This window comes from Cyprinus carpio, chromosome B11, assembly GCF_018340385.1.
Source record: "Cyprinus carpio isolate SPL01 chromosome B11, ASM1834038v1, whole genome shotgun sequence".
Lineage (NCBI taxonomy): Eukaryota > Metazoa > Chordata > Actinopteri > Cypriniformes > Cyprinidae > Cyprinus > Cyprinus carpio.
The window spans coordinates 3,033,326-3,045,712 of NC_056607.1; the positions used below are offsets into that span (position 1 = coordinate 3,033,326).

General features: G+C 38.6%; 1 long non-coding RNA gene across 1 annotated transcript; it reads left to right on the forward strand.

Annotated features, from left to right (window-relative positions):
• Window positions 1-9,455: 9,455 nt before the first annotated feature.
• LOC122138812 lies at window positions 9,456-9,977 on the forward strand. The gene is made up of 3 exons (XR_006155809.1): window positions 9,456-9,672; window positions 9,760-9,860; window positions 9,927-9,977. It is a non-coding gene; the product is annotated as an uncharacterized LOC122138812 (long non-coding RNA).
• The last annotated feature ends 2,410 nt before the right edge of the window (window positions 9,978-12,387 follow it).

Sequence of the window (12,387 nt, forward strand, 5' to 3'; positions counted from 1 at the left end):
TTTTGTTGAGAAAGCAAACTACTTTGTTTGGCCTTCCAAAAGAAGACACGACTAGAAATCATGTTTATATCACGTTTATAATGGGTTTTATGTTTATGTCTCGTCGCTCTGGCTGGACAGGGCATCACAATATGTTAAGAGGCGTAACATTTCCGTCACACGCTTGAGGCATTCGGCCAATCACAATGCGCTGGATAGCTGGCCAATCAGAGCACACCTCACTTTTCAGAGCGATGAGCCTTGTAAAAATTGACACGTTTCAGAAGGCGGGGCATAGAGGAGAAACAATAATGTACAGCATGTGGAAAATGTGTTTTTTTAACCTTAAACGGCATAAACACATTTCATTACACCAAATAATGCTCTTTTTAGCAGCATCATATGACCTCTTTAAAGCTGCTTATCTCAAACTGTTTTCCCTTCCTCTTTCACAGTTTCCTCTTTTTTCAGCACATATGAAAAAGTACAACTGCCAAACTGTGATTGGTCATCCTCTATTTGTTTACCACTAGCGCATGCTGATGATGTTTTATTCTTCAGTAGTATGTGTCTTTGCCTAAAAGGTATCATCATTGTACAGTCTGCATACATGTTGTACCCAAGTACATTAGATCCATTTCAATGTGATTTTCTAAGAAGTGTTTGAGTCTTAACTATGTGTATGATTTTTATCAGTCTCAATTAAAGTCACAATCTTGTGAATAAGTCTTTCTATGTGTATTAGTCTCGTCCGTGGTTTTCCTTTGTACGATTAGCACTTATAGCTTCTGCCAATATGCTGAAGTTGTGTGACAGCTGTTGGGACTGGTGTTGCTTGACGAATGAATGGTGGACTTGAGGCTTGGAGAGCTTGACTTGTGATTGCTGTATTAGTGAGTGGGGTAAATGCAGAACTTGTGGCATTTGGAGCTTGGAAGAGTGTGAGTGGTGTGATAGGAACTGCATGACATTCACTCACCAGCTTATTGCTGCATGTCAAGCTGCGGCTCTCATAGTTGTTTTTAGCCTCATTGTAGATTTTTACTCTGGCCTTGGCAGTGTTCAACCTTTTGATTTCTTCCAAACGTTCAAGTTTCCTGCTCTGCTATTCCATTGCTTGCTGTCTTATCAAATTTTCAAAATCACATTGTTTGGTTTCAACTTAAAATTTTTGTAGTGCACTTGCTTGTCTCTCTTGTTCCTCCATAACAGCCAATATTTCTTGAGATGCCGCTGCGTCGGCTGCTGCTTCCACTCTTTTAACTGACTGTGCACTTGAGAGAACTGAGTTACAATTTGACCCTTGTGACTTTGACTTTGATTTGGATCCTTCTGACTCCAAGCATGATCCAACATCTGGCCATGGCTCTTTGTCTTCTTCAGCATGTCCCTCTAGCCATTTTTCAGCCCTTTTAACAATGAAATCTGAAAGGGACGTACATGCATCTACTTTGCATCTCATATCTGGATCGGGAGCTTGTATCTGACAGATCTCATTGTATATGGCTTGTACATTCCGGCAAGCGATATTCACATTATCTATCAACTCGGTTAACTCACTCTCAGTGGCTGTATCAGTCAATATTACTTTATTTAATCTTGCTTCATATCTCCATTTTTCATAAACAACCTTGTATCTGCCCTTGAGAGCTTTGAGCTTGTCTTCTTGAAGCTCTTTTCCCTTTTCGGTTAATGTTCTTGTTCTTTCGGTCTTGCGAGTCTTTGCTTCAGGTTGAGTAGTTGGTTCAGAGCAGTTCTTTTCATTGGGTTCATCACTCATTTTGTATGTCTAGTCAGATGTTATTGTTTTAACTCAATGTAAGTTTAAATATGCAGTGGTATGTAGATTAGTGCATATGTGCCTTAAATATTGCATTAAGATTACTATTGTTTTGTGTAAACCTTTGATTATAATGAACTTCTTAATCAGCAGGCTTTGTTAACTTATAGCTTGAATGAACTTTCAATAGTTTTAACTTCAAACAAAATGCACAAAAACTTCAGTAATGAAAACAAAAGATAACCATAAAGTGCAGTAGATATCAAGAACTTTTAAGCAAATGTGCTGTGAAATAACTTGAGCTAAGTTTAACTTGGCTTAAACCACTCTTACTTCCATAGAGCACAGTCTTTTACAAGTACGGGCGCATTTGTTTAAATATGCAGTGGTATGTAGATTAGTGCATATGTGCCTTAAATATTGCATTAAGATTACTATTGTTTTGTGTAAACCTTTGATTATAATGAACTTCTTAATCAGCAGGAAACACCGTGAAAACTACAGGACAGAGTAAACAGTGCAATTAGACACTCCATTTTGGCTTGCTAACACACAAGTGTAAAATAAAATTAGCTACCTCGTGGCCGCCTGTCACTTCAGAGGTCTTTGGGCGAATATTCAATCGATTTGTGCATTTTCTAGCTGTGTACATTGAACAGTATAATCAGCACAACACAACAATTACATTTATTATACATGTAAAAAACAAGTACCTTATGTAGCTGGTTAGCTAGCCTTTGGAAGCTGCCTTAAGCTTGGCTCTCGCTCTGAAAGTCTTGAGCATGTGAGGGCATGTCTATTGTACCTGTGGCCTGATAGTCTCTCAAGCAGGGGCGGAGTCAGACGATGTAAACATTCGGGGCTTAGCCCAAAACTAGGGGGGTCCAGGGGCATACTCCTCCGGGGAGATTTTTTTCCCATTTCCAGCAATACAGTAATGTAACTCAAGTGTTACAACAGCGGATTCACAAACCTGTAACACTTGTCCGCGGTTCGTCTGAATCTCTCTCCGGCCGGTAAGGTTTACTGTTAGTGTTCCTTTTAAAAATTTTTTAAAACCGCCAGCCCCTGATGACAACGACAATTAGAATAATTCTTTGAAGGATCATGACTCTGAAAACTGGTCATGTGACACACAGCAGCCACAACAGCATATTGGCAAATTATTATTAGGCTTTTTTTTTTGTAATTAAATTTTTATAAGAAACATTCCCAGACGCATTAATTATATTATGAAATATCTCGATTCTCAACTTCATAGATTATGTTAGATAAAATGCGATGGTCAAAGTAACCTAATAATGTAATCTATTAACTATGCATAAAAACCTGTCTGTTTACTTAAGTAACAGATATGGGTGTCATGTTTTAACATTGAAAGTTAACATTGAAAGTTAATGTGATATAAAAATGTTGTAGGTTAGGTTACTAATCTTTCATTGTACATCAAGAGAGAAAAGAACATTTACATTATCAAAGAACATTTTCACTGACAGTCTAGACTTCAATCATTCTCAAAAACTCCCATTAAAATCACTGAAACTGTTAACACTGTGAAATCAATATCTTATTTACAGATTCGTACAAACATCTGCACTTTGTTGTTTCTGACGAGATAATTCGCCAGAAAGAGGTATTCAGTCAGCGAGCGAGTGAGTGAAGGAAGCACCAGCATTTTAGAAATTACTCATCGGAACACCTTTGATTGGCCATTGCATTCATAAGCTCAATAGAATCTTGTGTGATTGGTTATAATGCGCAGTGCTGTAAAAACGCGTTTGTTGCTGCACCAGCCAGTGAACGCAGATTTGAATTTAGCAGCTGATGATATGACTCGCTGAACGTTCTCATGCCGGTGTGATTGTATCAAATATAGAAAATATTCATTGGCTATTTTTTGTCTTTTGGAAGCTGCATTCAACTTGGCTCCCCTCTGTTATAAGTTAAACTAATCAAACTAATGTCATAGTGGTCTTGATTACGGTTTCTTACATGTCATAGTGGTCTTGATTAAGGTCTCTTAATGCTCTTGATGTTCTTAAACTTTCTGTTACAACTCTGAGTGAACCGCTTCAGACGACTCAGCGCGCACGGCAGGGAACTGAACAAATCATTCAAACTGATTCACGAACCAAATCACTGGTTTGCCAACTGGTTTGATCAAGCCTTTGAACAGAATTGACTCAAAAGAATGAATCCTTCGCGAATGGGCATCGCTCATTGCCCAGAGATAAGTAGATGGCGCGTTTGGAATAAACTGAAGCATTTATAACTTTTATTACTAAAGTAATGAGAGGAGAGTTGCCCACAGTAACGAAGTAACAAAGTACAGATTTTCCCCCAAAATTTACTTAAGTAAGAGTAAAAGTAGCCATCTTTAAATATACTCCAAAAGTATTAGTTACCCCAAAAATTTACTCAAGTAAATGTAACAAAGTAAATGTAACTCATTACTACCCACTTCTGGAAACCACGGGTATCAGAGCAATACCTCTAACAAGAGAGCATGCGCTCCTAGTCGTGCTTAGCTGCCAACATAAACAAACGGCAGTAAAGACGAAGAAGAAGATGATGTGTTCTCTTGGCACCCTTTTATACTGCGGTAGTGACAGCATAAGCTGTCGCCCGCCAATGTTATTGTTGTGTTTAGATATTTGCTTCAGACAATGGTCATGCTAAAGACATTCCCCATAGTGACTGCTAGAGGACACAGTTCAAGTTCCTTCGGAAGGGAAACTATATTATCAGTCAGCGATATATTTAATGTTGGATGTAATATAGTACATCCTGCTTTACCCACATACATACTGTAAACCTGTGTGAAGCAATATATACTGTATTATATAACAAATCTTGGCTCTGTGATTGTTTATATCATTGCAAAATGTAAACTGTATTATCTCTATATATGAAGCTGGATAAATCCAACTTTATAAATCCTGTCTTGTGTATGGACATTTCATCGCTGTTGGACAGTGTTATTCCTGCTTCCTGTCTGCCGTGCTGCTGGTTTGTGATTGTAGCTCCGTGTAGCTTCGCTTTTCTGTAGAATCTCTATCTTACTATCACTCTTTGTTGTTTAAAATGATAAAATATAACTTAATCCCAGCATATTTCTGATATTATCTATCAACCTAATCTGGTTAATTTGATCGTTTGCTTTTATTCTAAAACCGCGAGTGCACCGTGCATGCAGCGCAATAGCATTCATTAGCCGGTCAGCTTGTAATTAGCATTTCCATTCGTGCCTATTGCTGTTTTCTTTTTCTTTTCTTTTTTCTCTCTCTCGCTCTGTTTCTTCTCTCTCTCACTCCGTTTTTCAACAAGTTCATCAAACAACTGTGGTAAGTAAGAATCACTCATAAATCATGGTGAGTAATGGCTTCTTCTCCTGTTATTGTTGTTTGCACTGCTTGCCACATGTATAGTTTATCTCTCTCTGTCGGCGACGACGAGGGATTCACATGTGATAAATGCAGGAAAATAGTTAGGCTGACAGAGAAGATTTCAGAATTAGAAACATACATCCGAACTTTAATTGAGGAAAGTAAGAATGAGAGGGCTGTAGATACGGCTTTGGATGCGACAAGCACAGGGAGTCCTGTACATTGTCCGGTTCCGGTTACAGTGCCTCTGCAGCAGGGCCACTTGGTGACTGTGAGGCGGCATAGTCATGGGTCAAAACACCGCTCTTCCATTCCGATCAAAACATTAAACAGGTTCTCCCCACACAGTAACTCACCCACTGAGAAACCTGATCAAAGTGCTCTAGTTATTGGCGATTCTATTGTACGGTACATGAAAATAGAGAAACCAGCCACCATAGTCCAATGTTTACCTGGAGCCAGAGCATCTGACATCTTGGCAAATTAAAAAGTGCTGGCTAATGCTAAACGTAAATACAGTAAGATTGTTATTCATGTCGGCACTAATCATGTTCGACTTCGAGATCACTAGAAAATAACTTTAAAGAGGTGTGTGAACTTGCAAGTACGATGTCAGACACTGTAATATGCTCTGGTCCCCTCCCTGCTTACTGTTAGAGTTGTGACGTTCGCGAACGAACCGATTCTTTTGAACGGCTCATAAACATGAACGATGGGAGCCAAGTCGCGGCTGGAGGGGAGCCGTTCTTTCTGTCGTTCTTTTTTCCTATGAGTGTTTCACACAGATGCACACAAATGAGCTCCTCTGCGAGACAGAACAGTTATGGGGGAGGGGCGCACCCAGCGCAGGCCAACCCTTTATAGCGTGATGATATTAGTTATTAGTTGTGCACGCAAAGTCCTATTTGCGAAAGTTTACAGTAGTAATAGTATGTAGTATGTAGACATTTCCATTTTATTTATTCTAATTTTATCTACTTTAAATATTTTTTGTTTTCTAACAAAATGTTCTTGTGTGATAACAATGTTCTTGTGTGGAAGTGTTTGTAGTAAAAGCTGTTTTGCACAGAAATTCATTGCAGCCGGCTTTGTTTTTGATGTTAATTTGTGAGTAGGTATTGTATGAATAACATAAGTCAACATAGCTTTACACACACACACGCACACACACAGACACACACTTTGTACTAAAGGTAAATCCAAAATAGTGATGTCACTGTCTAAGCAGAGGGATTTGTGCAACCCTATGGAATATAGTCCACACATGACAAATGAGGTAATAATCAATATTTCAGAATAATTCAAACTCAGATATTGGTGTGTGATATCTGAGTTTTAATTAATTTGACTACAAATCTCACCTCATCACTCCTCCCAGTGATTATTTCCAGGATAAACTGAGATGCCCCCAAGCTGGCTTCTTAAAACTGACTAAATATTTAAAAAGAGCTAAAAGAGCCATTCTTTTGAACGGCTCTTTGAAAGGAACGGATCGTGAAGATCCGGATCCCCTCAAAGAGCCATAAATCCCATCATTACTTACTGTGGTGATGAGATACATAGCAGACTGTCATCATTCAATGGCTGGATGTCTAAGTGGTGCCCGCAAAATAACATAGGTTTCATAGACAATTGGACAAGTTTTTGGGGCAGACCTAACCTGCTGAACAGAGATGGTCTTCATCCCTCTTGGGGTGGTGTCTCTCTTCTGTCTAGAAATATGGCACATAGTCTTAGAGGTTGTACTTGACTAACTGGGGCCCAGGTCAGAAAGCAGACAAGACTGGCTAAACCGACCGCCTGCTAGCCACCTCACGTCACAGAAATCAGTTAATTCTCAGCACATAGAGACTCTTTCACCTAGATATCACACTATAGAGACTGCGTCTGTTCCCTGAACAGGAAAATACAAAAAGCGTCCAAACCAATTTAAGAGTAACAATTTAATTGATGTTCAACAAAAAAAAAACAGATGTAATACGGATAAACAAATGATAAATCTTGGCTTATTGAATATCAGGTCCCTTTCTATGAAAGTACTTTTTGTAAATGATATGATCACTAATCATAACCTAGATGTGCTCTGTTTGACAGAAACCTGGCTAAACCTGATGATTACATTATTTTAATAAGTCTACCCCCCAAGATTACTGTTATTAACATGAGCCATGTCCAAAAGGTAAAGCGGGAGATGTTGCTTCAGTTTATAACAATGTTTTCAGTATTTCTCAGAGGGCAGGCTACAAGTATAATTCGTTTGAAGTAATGATGCTTCATATAACATCATCCAGAGAAACACATGTTAATGATAAATCCCCTGTGATGGCTGTACTGGCTACTGTATACAGGCAACCAGGGCACAATACAGACGTTATAAAAAATGTGCTGAATTTATATCCGAGTTAGGGCTGGCTGCAGATAAAGTACAGCATTCATAGACTTTCTGAACTCTGTTGGGTTAGACAACTTCTCAGGACCTACTCATTGTCGAAATAATACTCTAGATTTAATACTGTCACATGGAATTGATGTTGATGGTGTTGAAATTATGCAGCCAAGCGATGATATCTCAGATCATTATTTAGTCTTGTGCAAACTTCATATAGCTAAAACTGTAAATTCTACTCCTTCTTACATGTATGGTAGAACCATCACTTATACCACAAAAGACTGCTTTGTAAGTAATCTTCCTGATTTATCCCAATTCCTTAGCATATCCAAAACCTCAGAACAACTAGATGATGTAACAGAAACTATGGACTCTCTCTTTTCTAGCATTTTAGATACAGTTGCTCCTTTACGCTTAAGGAAGATTAAGGAAAACAGTCTGACACCGTGGTATAATGAGCACACTCTAAAGAGAGCAGCTTGGAAAATGGATCTTAACTGGAGGAAAACAAAACTAGAGGTATTTTGTATTGCTTGGCGGGAAAGTAACCTATCCTACAGAAAAGCATTAAAAACTGCTAGATCTGATTACTTTTTGTCTCTTTTAGAAGAAAACAAACATAACCCCAGGTATGTATTCAATACAGTGACTAAATTAATGAAAAATAAAGCATCAACAGGTGTTGACTTTCCCCAACAGCACAGCAGTAATGACTTTATGAACTACTTTACTTCCAAGATCGATACTATTAGAGATAAAATTGTAACCATGCAGCCATCAGCTACAGTATTGCATCAGATACCCTGAGGAACAGTTCCACTCATTCTGTACTATAGGAGAGGAAGAATTGTATAAACTTGTTAAATCATCTAAACCAACAACATGCATATTAGACCCTATTCCATCTAAGCTCTTAAAAGAGGTGCTTCCAGAAGTCATAGATCCTCTTCTGACTATTATTAATTCATCATTGTCATTAGGATATGTCCCCAAAACCTTCAAGCTGGCTGTTATTAAACCTCTCATCAGAAAACCACAGCCTGACCACAGAGAACTAGTTAATTACAGACTGATCTCGAATCTCCCTTTCCTGTCCAAGATACTAGAAAGGTAGTATCCTCACAATTATATACCTTCTCAGAAAAAAATAATATCTGTGAGGATTTCCAGTCAGGATTTAGACCGTATCATAGTACTGAGACTGCTCTAATTAGAGTTACAAATGACCTGCTCTTATCATCTGATCGTGGTTGTATCTCTCTATCAGTGCTACTGGATCTTAGCGCTGCGTTTGACACGACTGACCACAACATTCTTTTGAATGGACTAGAAAACTTTGTTGGCATTAATGGAAGTGCATTAGCATGGTTCAAATCATACTTATATGACAGCCATCAGTTTGTAGCAGTGAATGAAGAGGTATCATATCGATTACAAGTGCAGTATGGAGTACCCCAAGGCTCAGTACTAGGGCCATTAATCTTCATGCTTTACATGTTACCCTTGGGAGATATCATCAGGAAACATGGTGTTAGCTTATGTTATGTTATGCTGATTATACTCAGCTCTATATTTCTTTGCGGCCCGGCGAAACATACTAATTTGAAAAACTAGTGGAATGCATAGTCGATATAGAAAACTGGATGACGAGTAATTTCTTACTGCTAAATTCAGGTGTTAATTATAGGACCTAAAAACTCTGCATGTAATAACCTAGAACACTGTCTAATACTTGATGGCTGCTCTGTCAATTATTCGTCATCAGTTAGGAAACTAGGTGTGCTATTTGATAGCAATCTTTCCTTAAAAAAGCCAAGTTTCTAGCATTTGTAAAACTGCATTTTTCCACCTCAAAAATATATCTAAATTATGACCTATGTGTGGCAGTTGTTACGTCACCTGCCGTGATTAGCCAATTGAGGGCGCTCACAGGCTATAAAAAGGTAAATTATGTGCTACCTGGGGTACGTCACCTGTTGAATTGTTGCGTCGGTAACGCGTTTCCGTCACTTCCGCACTTCCGTCCCTCCTTGGCGCTAGCAAACATCAAGGTTGTAATTAGTTTGGAACGTCTGTTTCGATTCAGTGATTGCTGCCGTGCGGCTATGTAAACAAGCCGTGCGTAGACTTTAATGACGGTAGGGTGAATGCTTTGTGTATCTATTCATGACCCACATTTTATAGCAACTGAAAAGTTAAGAACGATAACTTGCTCCCTTTCTCAGCTGTGAGACCCAATGCAGTCGCTGTGATTTTGTTAATTCCTACCCTGGCCTTGGCTGTAAGAGTCCTGTCGTGTGTGTTATTCAAATCTCCTTGACGATTGGTAAGGTATTTTTTTTATATTGGGATGGGAGAGAACCAATCTAACAGAGTCTCGTTTTGTGTATAGGTTTGGGGAAGCCAGTAGCTGCTTTTCATTTGAGGCACTCGTGTCCTTTTTACAGCTGCTTGTTGCTGTCCTGTTTCCAGAAACTATTTTTTTATTATTTTCTTTTTGTTCCCAAATAATACTTTGGGTTTCTAATATTATTTTCTTGTTTTCAAATATTCTTTTTTTCTCTTTCTTGTTTTTTCAATATTGTTGCTTTTGGTGGTTTTTCATTGATTTTTGTCTACCTGCCTTAGTTGCATTCTCTGCTATTCTTTTTGATATTTGAATTGTTTTACAGCAAAGTCCTAATTGCGTGACTTCCTTTCTGTCTTCATATTCTTATATTTTTGTTGAATTTGTCTGTTTCCATCTATTTGTTTATTTTTGTGGTAGGTTTTTGTTGTTGTTTTGTTTCTTTTTGATTATTTTGTGATTTATTTTCTGGCCATATGCTCTTCTCCAGCAGCTGTGTTTATTCCATATATTTAGATATCTGTTAAATTTTGATTTTCTTTTGTATTTGTTTATATATTGTATTCATTTATATTGTTACTGTGACCTCCCCGCGAGGCGACTGTAGATTTTATATTTGCAAAAGTGTATATATAATATTTTTGTCTTGGCAGGGTCTGGGCACCAGGGCAGAGGACCAGCTTATTTTAGGTGGTGGCACCTCTGTCACAGTGTGCAGTGATTTCTCACAGTGTGTTGTGGTGTGTCTCCAAGTGTGTGTGTGTGTGTGCACACCGTGATTCACTTATAGGTGGTGTGGTCTGGTCAGTCGCTGTCCTGTGGTAAGCTCCAGCCCCTTTGCCTTTTGGCATTGTATTAAAATTTCTCTTGGTGGCCCATTGGGCTGAATAACCAAATGTTCCATTGCCTATTTTAAAGTGGTTTTAACTGTCAATAAAAAGATTATTTTTATATGGTTACCTCTGTCTCTGACTCGTATATAATTGGTGATACGAACCTGTGTTTGCCCTTTTAAAAGGTGGGTTGATTAAAATCTTTGGGTGAAATTCCCATCGTGGCGTAGTCTGGTTATATTTATCATTGTAAGTCACTCCCCCGTGACGTAACATTTTCAGTCTCCACCGACCCTCACGCCACATATGCTCTCAATGCCAAATGTAGAAATGTTAATCCATGCATTTATAACCTCAAAGTTAGATTATTGTAATGGTTTTTTTGGGTGGTTGTTCTGCATGCTTAATAAACAAACTCCAGCTGGTCCAAAATGCAGCAGCTAGAGTTCTTACTAGAACCAGGAAGTATGACCATATTAGCCCGGTTCTGTCAACAATGCTCTGGCTACCTATTAAACATTGTATAGATTTTAAAATCTTGCTTATTACTTATAAAGCCCTGAATGGTTTAGCACCTCAGTATTTGAATGAGCCCTTGTTACATTATAGTCCTCCACGTCCACTGCATTCTTGCATTATAGACACACTATTTTCTTAATTAATGCTGTACAGTTGCTTTGACACAATCTGTATTGTTAAAAGCACTATATAAATAAAGGTGACTTGAATTGACTTGACATTTATTTCAAAGTGTATATTCTCCCTATTGTTCTGTGTTTTCACTTCCTGTTTGCCTTTGGTTCCACTGCTCTTTTATTTGTTGCCATAGTTACCCGTATTCGTTGCCATGGTTTTTCATTAGCTGTCCTTGTAAACTCTTCTTTATCTTGTGTATTTACACCTAATGTGTTTCTCTTGTTTTGGTGTTGTCCTACATGGATATATTGTGTGCCTGTTGTCATTTCGGTTTTCTTGCCTTTTCTTGCCCATTTTCTTGACAATGTTTGACTTTACCATGCCTGGATTTATGTTTATTATGTTTGTTTGAATAAATGTTGGTGACTGCACCTGGATCCTGCTTTCCCTCATTCTGAAGCAGCCCCATTACACATACAGTGGGTATGGAAAGTATTCAGACCCCCTTCAATTTTTCCCTCTTTGTTATATTGCAGCCATTTGCTAAAATCATTTAAGTTCATTTTTTTCCTCATTAATGTACACACAGCACCCCATAGTGACAGAAAAACACAGAATTGTTTTTTTTGCAGATTTATTAAAAAAGAAAAACTGAAATATCACATGGTCCTAAGTATTCAGACCCTTTGCTGTGACACTCAGGTGCTGTCCATTTCTTCTGATCATCCTTGAGATGGTTCTACACCTTCATTTGAGTCCAGCTGTGTTTGATTATACTGATTGGACTTGATTAGGAAAGCCACACACACACTATATACGTTTGGGACGACCAGAACCCTTCCTAGAGCTGGCCATCCGGCCAAACTGAGTGATCTGGGGAGAAAAGCCTTGGTGAGAGAGGTAAAGAAGAACCCAAAGATCACTGTGACTGAGCTCCAGAGATGCAGTCCGGAGATGGGAGAAAGTTGTAGAAAGTCAACCATCACTGCAGCCCTCCACCAGTCTGGGCTTTATGGCAGAGTGGCCCGACGGAAGCC